General features: G+C 38.2%; 1 protein-coding gene across 7 annotated transcripts in view; it reads right to left on the bottom strand.

Annotated features, from left to right (window-relative positions):
* The window catches only part of JAM2 (junctional adhesion molecule 2), a 98,792-nt gene that overhangs the window by 65,700 nt on the left and 8,059 nt on the right, over window positions 1-25,033 (bottom strand). The gene's annotated exons all lie outside the window — the stretch shown is intronic.

A 25,033-nucleotide genomic window follows, 5' to 3' on the forward strand; every position in this document is an offset into this window, starting at 1 on the left:
CTAGCCTTCAAGATCAAAATCTTGCCCTCTGGTCAGTTTTCCCCCTTCCAAAAGAACTCCAGAGATGAGCCCCTGAATGACCTTGACTGGGCTGTTTTCGTGAGAAAGACTTCAGTCAATCCAATCAGATCAGATCCATTCTAGGTTTTTATTTTTGCATTTTAAATAAAAATAGATTGTTTTTATATCAGCTATATTTCCCCAAAGCCATCCCATATGATGTAGAAAAGAAAGATGTAAGCAATCCCACAAAAAGTGGTCCAAAAAAGCTAAGCAACATAGTCAAAAGTCCGCTATATGCCATGTCCTTTGCCAATAATCTCTTCTCCCCCTTTGCAAAGAATTAGGGCTAGATATCTCTTCAGATCTCTTTTTATGGGCCAGGCTTGATCTCTTATATTGCACAGCATTTAGCTTTGTTTTGTCATTACTGTTGTGTTAATTTTCACTGTTGTAAATATGTATGTTTCTTGCCTAGTTCTGTTCTCTTATTTTGCATCAGTTCACGCCATGCTTCTTTGCATTCCCAATTTCATTACATTCCTGTACCACAGCTTGTTTAGCCATTCCCAGTTGATGTATATGCCCAATTCTTTGGTAATACAAAAATAAATAGTCTAGTGTACATGGGGGCCTTCCTTTTTGTCACTGACCTGGGGGATTTATGCCTACAAGAAGATTCTCTGGATCAAGGAGTATGATCATTTTGGTCACTTTCTTCAAATAATTCCATACTAACTTTCCAGAATAGTTGAAGCAATTCATAATTTCCACTAACAATGGGTTTATTTGTTTTTTCTTCCCTAACCCCTAAATCACTAATCATTCCCAGTCTTTTGCCATTTTTAACTATTTGTTGGGTGTGAATGGAATGAATTGAGTTCAGAGTTGTTTTGATTTGCATTAATTTTTATCATTAATGATTTGGATCTTTTGAAAACTAATTATTTCTATCTTCTGATCACTTATTTATAGGGGAATGACTTTTGGCTTTGTATTTTTATGTTAGTTATCTATATATCTTATATTTTAACACCTTACAAATATTTGATATAGATTTGTTCTAGTTAAGCACTTCCCTCCTTATCCTAGTTACACTGATTTTGTTTATAAATATTTTTCAATTTCATGTAATTAAAATGATCTATTTTGTCTTTTACAATGACGTCTAACCCTTTTATGGTTAATAATTTACCCTCAACAAAAAATAGCTAATTTTTTTAAAGCAACTAGCATCATATGAAATGGAGAAACACTAGAAGTTTCCTAATAAATACAGGAGTAGAACAAGGAGAGATACATTCTCTATTACTATGTGCCATAGTTCTAGAAATTCTGGCAGTAGCAATAAAAGAAAAGAAAAAAACTCCACATATAAGCAAAGCGCAAGCAAAACTATCTTTATTTGCTGGGCCAGGTGGAGGAGTTCACCTATTCCTTGCTTCTTAGCCTAGGTGCTAGACTCTCCTTCTACCCCCATCACTCAAAAAACTCTCCTCCTAGGAGCTTCTAGGTAGTTCAATAGTGTTTTTTCTTCCCGTTAAAATTTAATTTAGTATATTTTGTTTATGTCAAGGATTCTATGTTAAAGTTTTTTATTCTGTATACTTTATTTTATTTGTAAGTTATAACCAAAAAATTAAATCATAATAACCCAATCCACAAATATTTTAGTTGGCTACTCCTTTTTTTAAGACCAAATTTTGAAACATATCTTAAAAAAATATTTTTACACTCAGCCAGCTCTACAGGGTCCTTAGTCAATACAACCTAAGTTCGAATTCAGCCTGTGACAATGTATAAGCCACTTAACCTATGTCTACCTTACATTGTACAAGTCACAACCTATATCCACCTTGGTTTTTTAGAAATTGAGATAATAGTTCACATTTCAGAGTAATTTAAGGATGAAATGAGATGATAATTATAAGCGCCTAAAACATACTTCCCCTTCTCACCTCCTTTGATCTATATTTATTTATTATTTAAATCCATATTTATCTCTAAATTAAGATTCTGGTAGCTGTTATGTAGCAACATCAAGGACACTCTTCTTTCTTCAACTAGTTCAGTGTTTGGCTCACAGTCTTTCTCTTCACCCCACCTCTTGCCCTCACACCTGGGACTTCAACATAAATATTTGTTGATTGGACTAGTGTCAATCCTGTGTGTCTTAGGTACTTTTGAATTTTAATTTTTTCCAATTGACAAAAATTTGCCTTCTTAACATTGAATTTACTACTCCACCTCCAATCCCCCTTACTCCCAATTGAGAACAACCAAGCATTTTACAAATACCCATAATCAATGAAAACAAATTTCCACATTGGTCATGTCCAAAGCAAATACATTTTTCTTATTTTTCAGTCTGAGTCCTTTCCTTCTGTATCAGGAGGTGAATAGCACGTTTCATATTTCCCATTTATTTCAAAGTTGTTTGCTTTTACCATATTGTTGGCAGTATAGAAATGGTTTTCCTGCTTCTGTTCAGTTCACCCTGAATCAATTAGTGGCAGTCTTTCCAGGTTCTTCTAAAACTCTCCCCCTCATCATTTCTTATACTACAATAGTAGTACAATACATCACATTTATATTCTATAACTTTGCAGAGATTGGGGTGGGGATGGAAGGAGAACAAACATTTATTAAACATGGTGCTAAACTCTTTTATCAAATGTAGACCAGCTTTGAGAATGCTCAGTTTGCTTAACATAGAGCTTCTGTGCCCCACTCCACAAGGGTGAGCATGCCTTCCTTAATCTCTTGTCTACACCTTTCAAATGAGTTCAGTCTGAGTTGTTCATTCCCTTTCCACCATCTTTTCTGCTGTCTAGATTCTATGCCCAAGGTAGGTTCCACAAACTGAAGAAGAGATTGTCTTTACCCTGCTCTCCCTCTTTTGCCCCGGCTCTGAGAAATGGGCTTGTGGGTGTTTGTTTTTGCTCTGCGTTGTTGTTCCTCAGTTTCAGATGCCAGAGATGATTGAGTGGTAACCGTGGTGCCAAGATTCAGCTATCAGCCAGGCTAGACTGGAAGTTTTGGATTTTAATATAAAATCCAAAATTTTTGATTTTTTGTTCAAGAAAGATCTTCAAGGAAGAAGCTTGCTAACTCCTAAATTCAGAGAATGAACTGCTGTTGAAAGATGCCAGAAAACCCACACTACATCAAGAAGATCAAGAATGAACTTTGGGTGTGGTTGATTGAACTGAAGTTTGATTGAACATTTATTTGTAAATGTACACTTTTATGCCAAGGGGACTGCCCCTAATTTGGCTTTCTGTCAATGTGCCTAGTTGGTTTTGCTTTCTTTCTTTTCTTTTCCTCCCTAACTACTGTAATTTCCTCTTAGAAAACTGAATATTGTATACATCTATAGTTAGAAGTGCTTTAGGGCTACATTATGTTAAATGATCAATGGGGAGACTAGTCTCCCAATGATCATCAGGGGGGATTGTGAATCTTAAAACTACTCAGACTCTACTTTAGAAGATTTGATTAAGCTATTCCCCATTTTTAACAATGGAGGTACTTGATCAGGAATGTATTGAGAACTTTTAAAGTTACTCCACCCTGCTCAGACAGTGCCTTAGGGGAAGATAAAGTTGCAAACTCCTGATTGAACAATGAAAAGTCCCCAACTCATACTTATAGTAAAGCTAGAACCTTAAGCTAGGTCTATCTAATACAAAAAGGTGTTAAGTACCTATAAAGGTTAAATTAATCAATAAAAGGTCAAGCAACTTACAAAAGGCAAGCTTAACAAAAGAGGTGTGAGGTACTCAGAGGATTTAATCTAACCAGAGACGGTGAGAACAAAAGAATCTGAGAACTAAGAATGGGCAGTCTTGGGAAAAAAAACATCTACTGTGATTGGTAGATGTGAAAATTTAGGGGAGGTGACATAAGAGAAAATTTCTTTAAAAGGAAGGGGGAAAAGGTTAGTTGGAGTCAGTTGGAGTTCGGTAGTGGTGTTAGTTGGAGTTCGGAGTTGAAGTAAGGACATTTTGAATGGAGTTCACAATTGAACCCTTCTTGGAGACGATCTTGTGGTGAGTGATAAAGACTGACTCATTCTCCCTCAGGCTCAGGCCTAGGCAGCCCTTTTCTACTGCTTGGCTATTCTTTCTTTCTCTCTCTCTTCTCTTCTCTCTCTCTCTCTCTCTCTCTCTCTCTCTCTCTCCTTCACTTAATTCCTTCATTTATATTAATTAAAATCTTCATATATCCCAGCTGATTTGGGTATTTTTCATATTTGGGAATTTCCCATGGTGACTACTTATTTTAGATTTTAAATCAAAACACTAAAAATTATCTTTACCAATTTGGCCAAACCCTTTACAGTTTTGGCATTTACAGTTTTTAACATTCACAGTGTTGAGAAGTCAAGGTGCCCTGGTACTCAAGCTGAAGGGAAGTTTGGGCTCTAAGGGAACAGAGCTGAGCTGACTTAATCCCCTTTGGGTCCCCAGAGATTGAAGTGGTGTAAGGGTGAAGAGGGAGTATACTTCCCACACATTGGAGGGGAATATTTATCTTTTGAAGCAAGCATTCCTTTTTGTAAAAGCTCCATCATGTGCCGCAAATATTAACTCATTGAACCCTTACAACAACCTTGGGATATAGGTGCTATTATTATCCCCATTTTATAAGTGAGGAAACTGAGGCAAATAGCATTCAAATGGCTTGCCCAAAGACACACAACTAATAAGTGTCTAGGGCTGGACTTGAATTCAAAGATTCCTGACTCCAGGCTCAGCATTCTATCCACTGAGTCGGCGACCTAGTTGCCTCATGCATCTCTCAATTCGTGAGCATCTCTACAGTTTTCCATTCTTTGCCACCTCAAAATATTTTTGTGCCATCTTAGTAGAGTTTGTTTTGCTTAGGAATAATCCTTCCCTTAAATTACCCTTCTTATTACCCTCTTTCCCTTTCAGGGCTTTTCTCTTATGTTAAGTAAAATGTACTTACTTCTATTGGGGTTCAGTTGAGATGAGAATCTCAGTTCAGATGAGAATGAAGTTGTAATGTCAGCTGCAACCTATACTTACTCCTCTTTGTTTATATAGATGTTTACTTGCACATTCTGATTATATGAGATAATTTCCCCCATCTTAATTTCCCTTTCCTCATCCCCCTAATTTCCACTGTGTTCTTCTTCTCTTCTCTTTTTATACTTAAGATTATCAAGACATAAAACTATTCCTAAACTTTGTCTAATTAAACTCCTTCTGAACCATGATAATGATAGGGTTTACAGGAAGCACATGCTATCATCTCTCCATATGTGAATTTTAGATTTACTCCACTCTGCTTAGTCTAGCAATCAGGAATGTCTACACCCCTACTTAAGGATTAAGTGTTGAGAAGGATGGCCTATGACAGACATGTGCTAGCAAGTGACAAATCAGAAACAATTGACAGACCCCCTGGGTTGTCCTAAATTAAGCTTAAGCTACCATTGGTACATGTGAGACGCAGGAAGTGATGTAAAGAACGGTCTATATATTTCACATCACTTCCTCTCTCCAACCTCTTTTTGCAAAGAGGTGGCTCTCTCTCTCTTTTGCGGGGGAGGAGTTGAGCTCGAGGTCTCTCTCTCAGAGATGTTGGGTTCGACTCCCAGATTAGCTTTTGGCGTCTTGGCGTGGGTCAGGTGAGGTGTCTTCCCTGAGCTCTCTCAGAGTTTAGGCTGATTCCTTTTTTTTCCCTTTCCCTTTCCTAAAATGCCATCCTGCTAGGAGGTCCCTCATCTTGGAAAAGACCTTGTGGCTGGAAGGTCTCTGAACTCCCCTTGGCTCAGACTAGGCTGGAGAAATCTTATACCCCATTTCCCTCTCTCTTTTTCTTAATTCCTTCCCTCTACATTAATTAAACCACCATAAAATTCCCAAACTGACTTAAGTATTTCTATTAGGATTTAGAAATTACATCCCTGGCCACCAAGTAAATTTATATTCAGTCTCAACCCTAAATTTACCCTTTACACATATTTGAATATAAGCAATTTTATCCTTGGGTAATTTATTCATTTTACCTTTTATGTTTATCTTAAATCTTGGGTTTTAATGTTAAAGTTCCCATGCTACTCTGGTCTTTTCATTAGGAACTTGTTGAAGTCTTCTTGTTTTATTAAAGATTCATTTCTTTCCCCAATAGCATAACATTAATTTTTTTCCAGGTTATTCATGCTCTTTTCTTTCTGGAATATTGCATTTCAAGTTTTAGATTCCTTCATATCCTTCACAGTGATAGCTGCTAAATCATGTTTGCTTTTTTGACCATGACCCTTCTGTACTTGAATTCTTTCTTTCTGGCAGCTTGTAGTGTTTTTTATTTTACCTGGAGATTTTGGATTTTGGCCATGACATTCCTGGGAGTTTTCATTTTGGGGTTTCTTTTCAGAAAAATAACCAGTGGATGCTTTCTCGTTCTACGTTGCCCTTCAGGGCTAAAAGACTTAGGCAGTTTTATTTTTTTAGATTTCCTGAAATATCATGTCTAGACTTAAAAAAAATCATGACATCCAGAAAGATAGTCCAGTGATTCTTTTTTTTTTTAACGTTTACCTTCCATCCTAGCATCAATACTGTGTATTGGTTCCAGGGCAGAAGAATGGCAAGGGCTATACAATAAGAGCTAAGTGATTTGCACAGAGTCACACAGCTAGGAAATGTCTGAGGCCAGATTTAAACCTAGGACCTTCCATCTCTGGGCCTAACTTTCAACCCACTGAGCCACCCAGCTGCCCCCAAGTCCAATGATTCTTAAACTTTTTGTCCGCAATGTTTTCCAGATCAAATGTTGTTGTGACAAGAAACTACATTTTCTTCTATTTTTTTTTCAGTCTTCTGGTTCAGGTAAGTGACAAGATGGAAAACTAGACATCTCCTCTAATCCTCATAACCTCTCAGACCTCTCCAAAATGAAAAGTATGCATCAAAGATAAAGCAACTGCAGCTGTCTCCACGGTCCAGAATCCCAAAGAAGGTTAAAAAAATCCAACATAAATTGATGTCTACCCTGAAGTCAATCAGCACCCTTTCCCCACCTTTCAGTATTGCTGGTGCTGAGTTAAATAACAGTTAAAGAAAAGACATTGTGGGGTAGAAAACCAGAACAGGGTACCTTCTGTGGTATGGGTAGGTGTCTGCGTGAGCACACAACACTTCACCTAGACTGAAGGAAAGACCTCAACATCCAGCTTGGGCCACTTCTGTCCACTCAAAAATCATTTGGGGCAGAGATCTAGGCTGGAGAAGTAGGAATTGCCCAGTGTGGGAGGAAGCTGAGATGCTTTGAGATCTAGCCTCCAAGGAAACCACCATCAGAGGGGACCAAGTCAGAAAATAACAAGTAGGGGCACTTAGGTGGCTCTGTGGATAGAGAGCCAGGCGGCTTACCTAGAAATGAGAGTTCTTAGGTCCAAATCTGGTCTCAGATACCTCTTCGCTGTATCACCCTGGGCAAGTCACTTAACCCCAACTGCCTAGCCTTTACTGTTTATCTGCCTTGGAAACCATAGTTTAGATAAGGGTTTTCCCCCCCTTTTAGATGATCAATAGTGGGAAATTACAGGGGAAATATTGAAATTATCATCAATCTTAGAAAAAAAAACTCAAGGACCATGAACATGAGCAGGGAGAACATTAACAACAAAAGGAAATAGGGCCTTCAGAGATAGCAAATAAGCTCAGAGATCTTTGAATAAATTCTGTAAAACAACGGAAGCTAATTTAACACTTGATGAGATAGAGGATCCTGTGGAATATGATGAGACTCCATGACTGGGTTTATATCCCTGGGAAACCATCAATAAGCAAAAAGTACCCATACACAACAAAATATCTATAGTAGCACTTTTTATGATAGCAAGTAATTGGAAGCAAAGTAGATTCCCATCAATTGGGGTAAGTATAAAGAAGAAAAACTCACTATTGGACAAAAACTGTTGGGAAAACTAGAATGTAGTAGGCAGAAACGTGGTATAGTCCAAAACCTCACACCATACACCAAGGTCAAATCAATATGGATACATAATCTAAAAATGAAGGGTTATATCATAAATAAATTAGGAGAACATGAAGTAATTTAACTGCCAGACCTCTGGGTAAGGGCAGAATTTATGTCCCCAAAAGACACAGAGAATATTATGAGATATAAAATGTATAACTTTGACTACATCAAATTAAAAAAGTTTTGCATAAACAAAATCAAAGCAACGAAGTTTAGAACTCAAACAACAAAGTGGAAAAAATCTTTGTAGTAGAAAAATGAGTTAAATTTATAAGAATACCTAACATTTCCAAATGAACAAATGGGCAAAAGATATGAATGGGTAATTTTCAGATGAAGATTAAAACTTTAGTTATATGAAAAATGCTTCAGATTACTGTTGATTAAAGAAAAGTAGGTTAAGACAATTCTGAGGTACTATTCTTCACACATACTGGATAATATTAAATTAAAAAAATTAAAAATTGATACAATATTGGTGGAGCTGTGAACTGATGCAACAATTCTGGAGACCAATCTGGAACCACACTCAAAGGGCAAAGCTGTGCATACCCATTGACACAACAATACTACTACTACTAGGTCTGTATCCTAAAGAGATTAAAAGTAGGGGAAAACAACCTACTTGGATAAAAATATTTATAGTAGCTCTTTTGGTGGTGTCAAGTAACTAGATACTGAAAGGATGTCCATTGATTGGGGAATGGTTGAACAAACTGTGGTATTTGATTGTAATGGAATACTATTGTGCAATAAGAAATGAAAAACAAGATAATCACAAAAAAGCATGGAAAGGCTTATGTGGAGTGATATAATAAATGTGAATTGAGTAGAATCAGGAGAACAATAATGTATCAATCAATTGTGAATGAATGACTTAACTATTATCAACAAGGAAAGAATCCAGGACGACTCCAAGGGACTCACGATGAAAAAGTCTATCCACTGCCATAGAAGGAACTAACAAGAGTATGAATGCAGATTGAAGCATGCCATTGCTCATTTTATTTCCTCCATGAATTTTTCTCTAGCAATATGTTTCTTGTTTCATAACACGATGAAATGGAAATATGTATTGTATGGTATATGTGCGAACTTATATCCTATCATCTGCCTTCTTGGGGAGGGGGAGGAGTGGGAAGGAGAAAAAAAAAAGAGTGAGACATAGACAGAGACAAAGAGAGACACAGAGAGAGAGAGAGAGAACACTGATTACAAAATGTCAGAAAATTATTATTAAAAATTGTGTGGACATAAAAAAAAAGCAAGACTCAAATGAAAAGATATGAGAAGATACTCCCACCCTGTCATGGAGGTCAAAGGTTCACAAATATTACAAACTGCACATTTTTGGACATTTTCAATGTATTAATAATCAGTTGGTGCTCATTTTTTTCCTCTCTAAAAATGCCATTTGTTGTAGGAGATGGCTCTCTGGAAGGGGGGGAGAGAAGGAATATTTTTGATAACTATGATGATGTGAGAAACAGATTTTGTTCAATCTTTTCAGTCTTTTTCAACTCTTCATGACCCCGTTTGTGTTTTCTTGGTAAGATACTATAGTGGTTTGCCAGTTCCTTCTCCAGTTCATTTTACATATGAGGAAACTGAGGTAAATAGTGACTTGTCAGTTCACACAGTAAGTGTCCAAGGCCACATTTGAACTCAGGTCTTCCTGACCCTAGACCTATCTAGCTGTCCCTAAGAAACAGAAGACATCAATAAAAACTTACTTAATTTTTTTCTTCTTCTTGACTGATGGATTTGCTGGCTTTTATTTGGTCTATTTTAATTTTCAGAAATTTTATTGTTTGGGCATAGTTTTGTATCAAAAGGTGCCAAACTATTAATTTATTTTTCAAAACTTTCTTTCATAATTCTTACTTCTTTTCATTTTTTCCCCTCTCAGGCTCTCTCATTTCATTTACAGAACTTTTCAAATAAAAAACCAAACAAACAAAACCTCTTACTTCATCTTTTCCAAGAATTCTAATTGTTTGTGCCCAAACTGCATTTTTCTTTGAGCCTTTCTTTGAGATTGCTTATAAATGTTTTGGAGTGATTCTGTAGTTTCTAGGTTTGTATCTTGAATTTCCTTGCCATCATACTAACTCTTTATGTTAGGGTCCCCCCGTCCCCCAACTCTTCCAGCCTACTTCCTGACTTCAGACTTTATGTTAGAGCTGGACTCTGTAACTCCTCTGGAGGGAAGGTTTGAGCTATTCCTGTGATTGCTTTCTCTGAGTCTTGAGCATTGTCTTATTCCTGGATCTCACAGACACCCCGGGCCCCCAAAAGCTTTTCGTGCTTCCAAAGAAGTCTGATCCATGGTAAAGGGTGATGACGACTCCTCTGCAAGTTCCTGAACTGCACGTGGGGCTGAGCAACAGCAGTTTGTAGTTCCTGCTGGCCATCTGGCAAGTTCTGCTCGTTCAGAGAATCACAATCCTTACTTAGCTCCTCTGTGGTCTGGGGCTCCTCAGCAGGCCAGGCTAGTTACTGGACTTGAGATCTTCTCTGCTCCTAGTTTCAGCTAGCCGCTGTGCTCGCTTCTGAAGGTTCTCCTTTCTCTCGAACTGGGTAGTGGATGACCAAACAGTGCTTGGTGTTTGTCCGCATCCCAGGGCCCTTTATGGGGCTGGCGGTGTCTCGATATGGGACTGGGATCTCCTCTTGCCCACATGTACCGTCTCCCAGGGCATGAAATGCTCAGCGAGTGGCAAACTCCTAGCCTGACCTATCCCTTGTCCGTTGCTCTACGAAGAGCTGGGCCAGATGAGAAATTCCCTTTGAGCTTTCCCGATTTTCTCATCAGGATGAAGTCAGGTTCGTTGGTCTTTTTTAGAAGCGTTTTATGGACGGGAGCTGAGCTGCAGCGTGTGGAGAAAATTTATTCGCAGAGAGGCCCCAAAGTGAAACAAAGTCTCCAAGCCAAAACGAAATAGGTTTAGGGAGAGAGGGCTGGTCCCACAATAAAGCCGGGCTCTGGCCAAGACCAGACTTCAAGCCTTGTGAGTGGCCTCCTTTTATACTAAAATGATACAAAAATGGACAGGTTCTTAGATGAAAAGAATGAAGAAGGGATACAAAATATCAAAGCAGGATATAAAAACTGAAGAGCCTCCCAAACGAATGACAATCTTACAACAAAAAGCTGGCCCCAATAGTCACCAATCAGAAGAAGAGGGAGTGTGTCACAGCTGACTAAGCAAGATTTAATTCTGCCCTGGGGTGAAGATGTAAAGCAGGTCACCAAAAGTCATCCAGGGTGGTAACCAATACCTATTACAGCCGCGATTCTAGGGATAAGAGTGCTTAGACAAGTCCCTCCTCTCCACTTTCGCTCTCATGGCTTAACTTTGTTAGAATTACATCTTGATTGCATCAAGAACAACTGCTAGGATGCCAGAAAAACAAGTTTCAAGTTGAAGGCCACCCTGCTGAAAATCTCGTGCTTATACAATGGTGATTCAATCAAAACTTGGACTAATTTACTACTAAAAGAATCATCAAAAAGGGGGGAGGGGATCTCACATTCACAAGTGCTTCCTGGAACTACTTTCTCTGGGGAGTGAGACAGAGGTTGTCCCGTACTTGATGCCATAATGTATGCGGACTATATAGAGCGTGGAAGTTGGAACAGCTACATTCTAGTGGCTGGAGACAGCTCTGAAAATGCAGCCGGACAGTCGAGGAATGAGAGGGAGGGGGAGAAGGAAGGGGTAAAGTGGGGTAAGACAATGGGCAAGGGGGGAAAGAAGCCTGGAGAGGAGTTTGATATTTGATATTTCCCCAGACTAAAATCCCGAGATGGCGTCCTGAATCAAAAAGAGAACCTGACTCTTTTGGGTCAGATCCCCAGAATTGGACCTGGTCCGAGCAAGCCCAGAGTCTTAGTGTTAAACTCATCCTTTAGGTCAGTTCCTTTATAGTGCTGCTTCCATCAGGTTCATATCCACAAACTTGGAAAGGACTATCAGCTCTAAAATGAGGTCGAAAAGGAAATGGCAAATCACTGCATTGTCTTTGCCAGGAAAATTCCAAATGGGATCACAGATCGGACACGACTAATTGACTAAACAACAATAAATGAGTCCTTCTGGTGGCCTCGCTTCCCAAATGTTTCTCCTTAAGTTCCTTCCTGGTTTCTTGGAACATCCATGCTGTGCTGGCTACAAAACTTGGCCTAGATTAAAATTTCTGGATTCTGGTTGTTTTCTTATCCAACAAAGATCAGAGAGTTCACTCTCTCCACCTAGAACTGAAAAAGAACAAATAAAGAGGCCAAAGACCGAGTCCTACTTCTCAGCCCTGAGAAGGAAGACCAGGGAACTCTTCCTCTTACCAAATGGCCTCTGGTCAGAAATTGAGTCTGATCTCCAAGGATCTCCCATTGGGGTGTCCAAGATTGAAATGACACCAAGGGTCTGCCCTAATGGATGCAGGACTATCTGAAGACACCAACAGCTCCAGCTCTAAAATCAGTTTAAAGAGCACCACCCCCCAACCCACATGGTTAACCAATCTAAACCTGGTACAGAGTGCTGATATATGTCCATCTCGCCTTTTCCCTTCTATGTCATCACAATTCTCCCAGAAGCCATCTGATAGAGGCTGTATTAAATGAGCAAGCTGATTGGGGCTGTGTATGTGCCAATTAATGTTTCCAAACACGATCCTTTCTCTTTTCTCCAACCATCATTATTTTTTTCTTTATTTATGAGTGTCCCCATTTTTCCACTCCTCTCCAATATTTGTTCTTTTGCCCTTTTGTTATTTTAGTCAGTTTGAGGGGGCGAGATAATATCTCAGAATTGTTTTGATTTGCATTTCAGTCATCAGGAGTGATTGTGAGCACTTTTTATGCCCCTCTATATGGTTTTGATTTCATCTGAAAATTGTTCATTTCTACCTTTTGCTCATTTCTAATTGAGAGATGGCTCTTATTCTTACAAATTTGACAAAGTTCTCTATATTTATGTTAAATATATTTGACAAAGACTTTATCCAAGGAGTATCTATACATTTTTTTCCTCGATCTTGGCATCATTTGTACAAAAATTTCTGGATTCTGGTTGTTTTCTTATCCAACAAAGATCAGAGAGTTCACTCTCTACACCTAGAACTGAAAAAGTTTGTTTTATTTGTAAATATCTAATTTTTTTTACATCTTTTACATCTAATTTTTTTTTACATCTAATGTACTCAAAATGATCTGTTTTATATCTCACGATGCGATCTATCTCTTGTTTATTAGAAAAAGAGCCTCCATGTTCAGTCTCTGCCACACACACACACACACACACACACACACACACACACACACACACACAATTTGGGGAAGTTACATCACTTCTCAGCATCTTCATCTGAAAAGGTAAATCTACCTCATAAGATTATTATGAGGAAAGCCCTTGATAAGCTTCAAAACAACACCCAAAAGTGAATTTAAATGAATAAATGAATGAATGAATGAAAGGTGAATACATTATTTCATTTCTTTTAACGTAGTGTCATTTTTTTTCTTTTGTCTACTCCTTAAATTCTGTAGTTGTCCACTTAGAGTCCATTTCTTCTTAATTGGGTTGGCATTGTTTTTTACTGTCGATTTTTTAAAGGATTTATTTCTATTGTTATCTCATATAGAACTACTTTAAAGTGGAATAGGCTGCCTTATAGTTTAGATTTCCCTTCACTTGAGATCTGTAGGTTGTGGAATAGATCCTTTTTCAGTTACGAGTTAGAGTAGATTATTTTTATGTCTAACTTTTTGTTGGGTTTCAGATGTTGCTTTTGGTGGATGAGGGCAAGATGAAGATTGGTAAGGAAAAGGCGCCTCTCCCCTTGTTATTTACGTTGGCACTGTAAATATGAAAAGTCTCTTCTAGATATTACTTAACACTTGTAAAACCTCTCTGGGTTGCAAAGCACTTACGTCATCTTTTTGATGTGGCTAGGGGCACCTCTGAGCCTGGAGTCCAAGTGGAACTCTGGGCCTGGAGTCAGGAAAACCTGAGTTCAAATTTGACCTCAGAAATTTATAAGAGTTGATTTTTCTCAATGGAAGAGGGAGAGGAAATATTGGAAAGAGAGGGAAGATGAGGAAGATTTTTGCTGATTGAAAAAATAAGTAGATTAAAAAAAGATATTTGCTCAATGTCTTGTCAATCTAATCAAAAGAGCTTTAAACTAAAAAGAATGAAGCAGAAGGCAAGAAAGCTGTATATGGATCATGATGAGAGACATCTGCTAAGAGTATTCTTTCAATTTTTAATGTAATTTCGATATAATTTAATATCTAATTATTTAAATAATGGTTTCAAGTTTACAAGGCACTTTGCATATGGTATCTCATTTGATCTTCACAGTAAGGTGGGCGCTAGAATGATGTCTTTTTTACAGATCAAAAAAACTGGGCTGGGAGAATTTCAGTGACTTACCCGAAATCCAACAGCTAGTAGGTTTCTGGGGCGGAATTGGAACTCTGACTCCAAGTTCACACTGTCAACTATGTAACCCAACTGTCTTAATCATTCCTTGATTTGCCTTCATGATAGCTTCATCCTTCAAAAGTTAGAAGAAATGGGCTGCTAGAGGAAGTTCCCAGAGCCTGGAGAACAGGGATAGAGATGCAGTCACAGTGACAGGAGACAGAGCAGCAAATGGAGGGTATTCTTTTTATGGCACTGATCTTTAGCTGGAACAACTTATCTAGAACCTTCCCTCGCTTGATGCTCTGCTTTCGAGACAATCTGCTCCATAAAAATCCCAACAGACTGTGTCTCCACAAGAAGCTTCCACTGCCTGGCAAACGATCGCTGTTTCTGCTGAGGCAGAAACTGCTCTTTTACAAAATTTCACTGTATTTTTTTGTTTGCTTACAGATTATGATTTGGGTAAATCATATTTGAGGGAAATGGGGAGAAGGCACAGAGAAGCTTCAGACGTATAAACAGACACGGAATTTTTGCAATTCTATTTCTGGCAAAAATTTGTGAGAGAATTCCCTCTCACTTGAGGACTCAGCCGTTCTAATGTTTAAAACAGCCAATAGTAATAAAATATACATGTATGTGTGTGTATTATGTATGTAGCTACAGAACTATTTTTAGACCTCTCTAAACTAGCCGAGGAAAGAGTGATTCTGGGAATTATCTGATATGCCTAAAGTTTCAAACAAAAGCCTGGACTATTCCCACCCTTTTCGGTCCCTGGGAACAGGAACAGAATAGAAAGGTGTGGCCAGAGGAAAATAAGGGCCAAGGTTAAATCCTGAGTATGGAGTCAGGGTCTAGGAGGCTTCTGGAACCTTTATCAAGGAAGCTGGACATTCTTATTGCCAAACTCTTCCCTCCTCAGCATCATCTGCTGGTTAGAATTGGGAACCTCATCTGGGTACCATTTTTCCTCTTCTTTTCTTGGGAGTTTCCAATATCATTTCTAATTTTTATTCTTGTTTTGAAGCAATCATTCTCCTTAAAATGTAATTTTGATTTTTTTCTGAATTTTTATTTTATAGTTGGAGTTTAAAATTTAATTGAGGCCAGAGTTGGCTACTTTTTACAGAAGATTATTTTATATTGGATTTTCTCTTGATGATTACATTATTTGAATGACTAATGCTTGAAATTGTAGTCAAATGTAAAAATTGGTAATTAGATTCAGCCCAATAAAAACATTAAATAGAAGTCTTTAAAAATGTTATTTAATGTAATATAACCACAAATGATCTCTAAACGGCTATTTTGTATTCAAGTTATTACAAAGTAATAGTGTAGTTATAGCAAAATTAAAAACATTAAAAATGACTGAATCTTGTACTTAAAGGTAGACCTATACGGATGAGATGATGAAAATTACATTGTTGTTGAAAACATTTTAGCATCAGAGCCCCAACTGTCTTCTCTTTTCAAATTGGTAAGTAAAAACAGCTTTATCCCATCTTGGCAAATTTGCATGACCACATTCTTACACAATGAACCAAATGCAGTTGGATGACCTGAAGCCTTATTTAAAATCAGTAAGTCTTTCAACACAATATTGTTATCCTTAAAATATTTTTCAACAGTTGAGTTAAGATAATTTGAAAACCAGTCTTCCAAAGGAGTTTTAATCACCCCAGTTTTCTTCTTGGGCTTCCAAGAAACTGGAAGCAATAGAGATGGTTGCAGCCTCTCAGAGCTCAAGGATTTTGAGACTGATAAATAAGCACTGATTTCATTAAAAGCCCCTCCTTCACTGGAGAAAATAGATAGAGACACGAACTACCTGCAAGTTTTGGTGTAGATGGATATTATTGTCTTCAAAAAGAGAAAAGACTGACAGATGAGTATTGTCTAGTCTAGAAGAAAATAGCTTTAAAGCCTATCAGTTTTCAAGAACCATTCTGTAGAGCCTCTGTCATTTATATGGTTCCTGTTTCCTGCAACAGTATGTATGCCTTGACCCAGAGAAGAAAGAGATGCTCTTGATTTGGCTTCAGACAAAGAATCTTTGAGATCAAAGGACTTTTCTAGGTTTTGACTATTATGAGTAACAATACTATTATTGCCAAGTCACCGAATGAGCGAAAATAATAGATGAAACACAAAAGCATAAGGACAAGAAATATGGCTGTCTTAAAGTCAACAAAGCCTTCTGGAGACCAAAATTAAAAGATAGCTATGAATTAAAGACTAAACTGCCTCATACACGCTCCACTGTTAGCCTATAGTGACCCAAACGAACCTTTTGGCTCACATCAATTTGAGGGTCTTTAGAGCAATGGTATAGCAAGAGGATGATGGTCGTGTGAGACCTGCTGAATTTGCAAACAGACAATTTCAGGAATTGGAATTCTTGATTTTTAATTGAGCTAAAAATGACAAATTCTGAGATGAGGGTCATGGAGCAGTTTTAGGAATGGGTTAACAAGCACTCACTGACATTGTGAACCAGTTAGGCTGGATGCCCTTTGCCAGAGGTGGGTTTAAGCACTAATCCACTATTAATTTGACATGCATTCCTGGAGAGGGAAACAATATATGTGCAAATGCTCTGTCCAGAAGGTCACAAATGCTCTGTCCAGAAGGTCAGACATGCTCTGCCAGAAGGTCAGACATGCTCTGCCAGAAGGTCACACATACTCTGTCCAGAAGGTCACAATGCTCTGCTAGAAGGTCATACATACTCTGTCCAGAAGGTCACACATACTCTGTCCAGAAGGTCACAATGCTCTGTCCAGAAGGTCACACATACTCTGTCCAGAAGCCAACAGACGCCCTACGTACAAGGCTCTGTGACACCAAAGATGCGGTGATGCGTAAACAGGAATGAAGACAATATTTCACAAGGAGCAGACTGTGTGGAAATGGCGCTACAACTTAGAAGTTTGGAACGTCCAAAAAGCTGCATGCATGAATGTCACTTTGATGAACTGATCTTCTTTGTCTCCCTTTTCTGTAGGTAATGGGTGAAGATAAGAGATGTCTGATGGACTGAGTGAAGCGACAGAAACCAAGACGAGATATGAAAATGGCAACAATCTCACGCTAGTGCCTTGAAGAGATTGTTGAGACAACAGGAGAAGTTGAGGCTGGGCAAGAGAGCACTCAACCTGCCCTTACTGATAGCACGTATGTTATTAGCAATCAGCTTGAGCTACATCCCCATTGCTTCATGCACACGACAACTCTGGATCCTCAGGTAAGGAAAGGGCACCAGGGTGAGTCCGAAATAGGTTCTGCTTACAAATGTCACTAAGAGACACCAAACTTTCTCTGCAAAAATGAGTAAATCAATTCTCAAAACCCAGGCTGCATCTTTAGAGAACATAAGCACCAGCACAATCCTAGAATTTGTTTCCATTGGCTTTCTGATTCTGGATAGAGACAGAAAGAACAAAATTGGTAGTGAGGCACCATTTCACAAAATGTGCCCAACGTTTGCCTAACCAGGAATCCCAAAGTTTTCCCAGTTGTTTCAAGTCCCCATGGAGAAGTATTTCTCACTATGACAGACTTCTTCTCAAGACCCACCAAAAAGACTTGAAAAATAGACTTCTAAAGGGGTAGCTAGCCTTTTCTTTTCTGATAAAATTAATGTTGAAAAATATTGGATTGGCACCTGCTACTGTAGTGATCACTGCGGTTCTCATGGGTCGCTTGCTTCATGCCTGGCATTTTATACTTATTCCTTTTGTATCTGAATGGAACGCAACAATATTTATTCTTGTTTACAAACATTGCACAGAAGCTACTCTCCCTTTATAAATAAGGTAAAAAAATAAAGAGTTTTTAAAATGAAAAAAAAAAAAGCATCACGAAATCTAGAACTGTGCCTTAGTACCATCAAAGGTCTTAACATCAAACTTGTGAATATGTTGTAGACAAAAACAGAAGCAAAAATCTCAGTGGAACCACATGGTCTCCTAGAACATGCACACAACTCCACCGGGAATAATGCCATTTTCTTTATCTGTTTATCTCCTGACATTTGGGCATGAGCCACACCTACCTATGGACAGATCCTGGAGAATGGAGAGATTTCATATGCAATCCATATATCCCTTAATTCTGAAAGAACCTGAAGTAAGCTTGCCACATAACTACAACTTCAGTGAAGAAGAACAGGAAATGAAATAAATGACAGCACTGGAGCAGCTGGTAGCCATGGGATAGAGTGCCAGGCCTGAAGTCAGGAGGCTCTGGGTTCAAATTTGGTCTCACAAACTTTCTAGCTGTGGGACCCTGGGCAGGTCACTTAAATCCCATTGTCTAGCCCTTGCTTCTCTTCTGCCTCAAATCAATACTGTAAAAATAAGATACTGGGAGAGCGACCCTTCTGGGTAAAGATCTGGCTTTATTGTGAAAGAAATCATGGAGCCAGAGGTCTACTGGTTCCTTCCAATTTAAAACCCAAGATCTTGACCACTGACAATGACACATCTTTAGTTATGCATTTATGTATTTAAATTTGAGATTGCTTTAGTCTTGATATCATACTTCATTATGAGTCAAGCACCTGCCAAGCACTTTACAACCTGTATTTTACAGTCGAAGAAACAAAGAAATAGAAATTCAGCAACTTGCTCAGAGAATGATGGGGTTTTCAAGGCACAGAGTGGGAGTAAAGACTTAAAGGGGTCCCTCTGGATGTGAGTAATAGTGGCTTAGAGGGCATGGACAAGGCAGAACACGGCCTGGACTTCTTTACAGCTCATTCTGCCATAGCACATCCCGGCCCCCACAAGCCCTTCAAGGGTCCTTGGCTCCAAGGCTTCTGCCTCTAAGGGCTCCTGTCGTCCAGAACCCATAAAAGGGTAACCTTTTGTCCCTGCAGCCTCTTACGTGAATTAGTTTGCTATAAAGTACATTATAAAATCAATGAACGCATCTAGGATTAACTCACATGATTAATATGATAACACACATTTAAATGACTATAATAATATGTTATGCTGGAATTTCATTCTTCATCTGATTACACACACACAGATTTTGCCTGGAACAAAAGTCTTACTATAAACCACACTGTTACATTTGCTAGTTCTGAAAATCACACTCCAAGAATGGAATAAGCTATTAATTATTGGGTTATATATAAATATATATATTGGTTGCAATCTCTATTATTGATTCTAAGACACGGTAAAGGGTTAAAAAAGAAAGAAAGAAAGAAAGAAAGAAAGAAAGAAATAAGAAAGAAAGAAAGAAAGAGATAAGAAAGAAAGAAAGAAAGAAAGAAAGAAAGAAAGAAAGAAAGAAAGAAAGAAAGAAAGAAAGAAAGAAAGAAACCATTTCAGAGTTCAAATGAAGGATATTCCCATGGAGTAAAACACTGTAGGAATTGTACAAGAAGCTCAATAATAAAAATATAAAGACATGAGGGGAAGAATTCCAATGAGAAAGAAAAGAACATGGTTTGCCTGGAGAGACCAATGTGGATATAAAAGGAACTAATGAACTAAATTAGATGTTTTTGAGAATGTGTACAAAACATAGAACCAAAGCTAGGTAAAAGAAAATGAATATAAAACCATGGTACAATATCGTTAAAAATAGTGTTTAGGAAGACTAAAGCTCAGGCTGGCAAGAGAAGCTAGGAATAATAAAAAGGATTGTTAGCTATTTGGGAAGGAAAAGGAGGATAAAAGAAAAGATAGGAAACAGTGACAACTATCAATAGAGAAAAAAACATTGCCTTATAGTGTCTTTATTTGTTTCTTTCTGGATTTTTCAAAACGAAAGACTGTAGGTTCTACCATCTATAGGTTAGAAAGCTTGACCTTGATTCCTGGGAAAATTCTAAAGCAGATCACTTTCTAAAATGCTTGACAAATATCTAGAAAGGTAAGAGGTGATTACAAAGAATCAGCATGACTTCATTAAGAATGAATGGGTCAAGCTAGACTAACCCAATCGTTTTTGGCAGGACTACTAAACTAGCAAATGAAGAGAATGCCAAGCATATAATTTGTCTGGATTCTAGCAAAGCTTTTAACAAAGTATCTCATTCTTTTTAAAATCTATGTGTTGTCCTTATATTATTATATAATACATATTTCCATGTTTGCATGTGAAACAAGACACATATTGCTTACATTAGAGAAAAATTCATGGAGGAAATAAAGAATGGTGTTTCCATCTGCATTTGGACTCCATCCATTCCTTTTTTGTCATGAGTTCCTTGGAGTTGCCCTGGACCCTTGCCCTCCCCTTCTCTACACACTCCCTTTTGTCTTGTTTCTCTCATCACCTGCCCCTCTACCTAGCAGCCCAAAGGGGGTGCTTCCTCCCTCCCCTGTCTGGGGAAAGGGAGGGGGAAGTTTACATGCAGTGTGAGGGGTGCAGTTTGGGCACTCTGTCTCTAAAAGGTTCGCCATCACTGGACTAGATGGTACCTTCTAATTCTAGAATTCTGTGAGCCAATGGAAGCAGCAAGTGGAAACAAGTTCTAAATGTACTGACTGACAAAAGGAAAGGAATTAGAGGATGATAGCCAGCAAAGAGTTTTTTAATAGATAGGGGAGGCTCGTGTGTGTTTGTAAGCAGAAGTGAGGAACTAGAAAATAAAGAAAGTCTGAGGATTAGAGAGGAAAGGGTGATGCTAGTGGGAGTAGTCTGATGGAGAGAATGGGAGGGTAAAAGATCAAGAGCATGTATAGAGGAATTGACCTAGTTGACTAGCCTGCCTTTGGGACTATGAAGTCTGGAGCAGAGGACGCCAATGTTTGCCCCAGGCTTCTCTTTGAAAAGAAGTACTGGAGACCCAAAAAGCAGGAAATGAAGACCAGAGAGCAGAGCTTAAAAGAAGGCTGCATGCTGAGATATATCCCACTAAGTAGGGGCAGCCAAGCCAGAGATTTATAATCGAATTGTACATTCAATTGTATTGTGAATTCAATTTACAATTGAAGAAAGTGAGAGATCCCTTCAAACTCTCTATATACTCCCTTTTTGGTAGCCAGATGGCCGAGCTCGTCAGTTCTTTATCTTTTGCTTTCAATTCAGATCTCATTTTCTTACTATAAATCCCACTGGGGGGGGATGCTTAGTTGTTTATGTAACTTACAGTTTATAAACAGAGAATAAGGGGGGAAGTGTTTCTTCTTCTAGAGAGATGGAAGGTTTGATCAATGGGGGCTGAACTGGGAAGGCATATGCATTTGGCATTCAGGTACTCCTAGAAATAAACTCCAAGAAAAAAAATGTAGAAGAGTAGGTACTAGGCAAGGCTTGTGAGGCTCGGAATCTCAACTGTGACGAGTGGAATGAAGAAGCAATGAGATAGGAGTAAGGGATTGCTTGAGTAGCCCAAGGTGGCAGAGGATAGAGCACTGGGCTTGGAATCACTAAGACTCATCTTTAGGAGTTCAAATTCAGCCTCAAACAGTTACTCCATACTTAAACCTGGGAAAGTCACTTAACTCTGTTTGCCTCAGTTTCTCATGAGTAAAATGAGTTGGAGAAGGAAATGACAAACCATTTCAGTATCTGTGCCAAGAAAACCCCCAAATGAGGTCCTGAAGAGTTGGACATGACAGAAATGATGCAACAACAGCAACAAGGGGATTACTTTGCTATAATAAGGACCCAGTTGAGATGAATGAGATGACCTAGCAAATTTGTGGTAGACCCAGACAGCACAGTTAGATGATTTCCTTTCACTTCATTCAGGAGCATGTTAGTAGGATTGGATAAGTAAGACATTAAAAGGGGAATGAGGCTAGATGGAAGATACCTAATTAATTATGGCAGACAAGGGAAGGACCTGGGTTAGAGAGGAAGATTATGAGCCAAGGATTGAGCTTTTTGAAAAAACGAGGGAGAACCTCCAAGGTCTTAACAGCTAAAAACTACCAGGATAAATTTGGAAAGAATGAACCCCAAAGGAGAAGAGGTTGCTGAGTGACAGAGGGAGAGTCTGGAAGTGGTAAAGCATTCCAACTTGCTCTCCAGGACTAGTGTTTGAAAAAGCCAAGAAAGAAAGAAAGGGCAACGCCTACTGGAAAAGATGGCCCCAGAATCATGACCTGAGGGAAACCAGGACTTTCTAAGGGCCAGGAGTATAATGACGGGGTTTGTTAATAAAAGGAACAGAAACTTGGAGAGTACAGAATAAGGGGTGGCAGAGCCCAAACTGGACTTTAGAGTAGTTTTGAGGTGAATATGGCTGAGAGACTAAGAAGTAAGAGTTGGGGAATTGGGGGGTCAGGGGATGTTACACTTAAGCAGCCAGAGATTAGGGATCAAGAGAGCAAGTTAGCCAGGAAGCATGCCTTGGTTGATAAACCACTGGACTCAGGAGTCACGAAAACCTGAAGGCAAATGTTACTTGCTAGGTTTGTTCGTGATCCTGGGCCACTTAATCTTTCCGCCTCACTTCCCTCATCTGTAAAATGGGAATAAAAAATAATATGTAACATGGACATAGTTGGATTTTGAGATCTTGTCTCTGATATTTTTGATATATTTTGACAACATGTTTCCCCACCCCAATCCAGATTTATAGGATCATAAAGTCATGAGGATTAAATGAAATGCAAACCCTGAAGTACTATATCATTGTTAATGCTAGCTAACTGCTGGGGATGGGCAGCTAGGTGGCATGGTGGATAGAGCGCTTGTCTCCTAATAGACAAAATGTTACTTTTATCTTGAGAACAAATATGAAGAATATTCTTGAGATGTTAATTAAGTCCTGGAATGAACTGAATGCTGTGAAACGAAGTTTCCAGATATGTGAAGAGGAGTCATTTCTTATACCAAAGATTTGAGGCGATTCTAGTCATGAATTCATACATAGTTAAAATACTGAATATAAACACTTATATATACACACACAGCAATATATAGTATAGATCTTCTTAATTTTTGCTTTTATTAATGAACTAATTTATGATTCTTTCAATTTTCAGGTAATTTTGGGAGACAAGATAAAGAATGGGACTTTTTTCTCCTGTTTATTAAATAGTTACTATTTATCTGAGATGAGGACTTAAGCTAATGAATAATAAAGAGGCTACAAATTTATTAATTATAAAAACTCTTTAATCATACTCCTAACATAGAGCAATTAGTCAAGTGGCAGATTGAAGATAGGTGACCTACGCCACTCCACTTACATTCAGTCTTATAACTGCTATAGATAGCTTTGTGTCCTTACTATAACCTGCTTTGTAATAACTATTATTATTTATAAGATGAGGAGGTTTAACTAGATGGCCTTCCATGTCCCTTCCAGCTCTAAATCCTACGGTCTTTAATAATTTAACTATCAAGGGACTTGAGAGGTCCTTAATGGATACACGGGGTAGCCACTGGATTTGGAGCTGGGAAGACGTGGATTTAACGAAATGCCATCTCAGATATGTAGTTGTACGCCCCTGGGCAAATCACTAAATCTCTGTGAACCTTAATTTCATCTAAGAAATGAGGGAGTTAGACTCTAGGGTCCCTCCTAGCTGTAGATCTATGATTCTACACATCTGTCCAAGTATGTATGCTATGTCAAAACGAAATTTATCAATGAAAAATATCCACACCACCTATAAAAATGGCGTATGTAGGTGGGAGGGAAATAACTATATAAAACAATCATTTCTTTACAATGAGAGAGTATTCATGACTCATTCACTGACCCGTAGAAGGGAGTTTTGTGTTCTATCATTAGGTAATTCAACCCAAACCAAAAAACACATACCGAAACAAAGAAAGTAGCAATAATGAAGAATAATCAACACCCTAAACCCACAACCCTCGAAGGACGGCAACATATGGAAATGATAAGACATGGGAAATTGTTTTAATAATACTGAAGGATCATAAACTCAGGGAATGGAGAACATTGAAAGAAGATAAAAGGTAGAATAAAGTCACAATAGTACCCCAAATTAGTAACCTGTCATAGAATCACAGTAAGGGAAATAAAAAAGACCTTGGAAATCACTCTCTTAGTCTAGCTGCCTGACTTCAAAGATGTGTTATGTATTATAGAAAAATTTTAATTAATGAATTATACACACTTGTATATATTTATACTAATTATACATAATCCGTATACATTTGAAACACATGCACACATGTACCTCTAAATCAGCTCTATTGTGCTTCAAGTACTTCATATAAAAGATGTCCCTCCTTTCCCTCATCCCCTGTTCTTTACACCAAATGGGTGGTGAGGAAATGACTTATTAACACATGTACATCTTCCCATTCCCCTGAATCCTTATAAAAAGTAAGGAAATATTGATTGCACCTTCAAGTGGTCCAATGACCAGAGTTTCCAAAATGACTCAGAAATTTTAGGACATTTTGCTAAAATGTTGGCCCCAAATGACAATGAAGCGAATTCTGCTGACCTAAGAAACAAAAGGATCATCATAGCTTGTACAATTATCAGAGGCCATAAAAAATAAAAAAGCTGCTAGAAGTCCACTTTGTAAATCAGGAATTAGACTGAATGCCTGCCTAATGACTGATTGAATGAATGAAAGGAAAGTGAAAAAAATTATATCTGTCAGTGTTTGTTTTAA

Source organism: Monodelphis domestica, chromosome 4 (genome assembly GCF_027887165.1).
Source record: "Monodelphis domestica isolate mMonDom1 chromosome 4, mMonDom1.pri, whole genome shotgun sequence".
Taxonomy (NCBI): Eukaryota; Metazoa; Chordata; class Mammalia; order Didelphimorphia; family Didelphidae; genus Monodelphis; species Monodelphis domestica.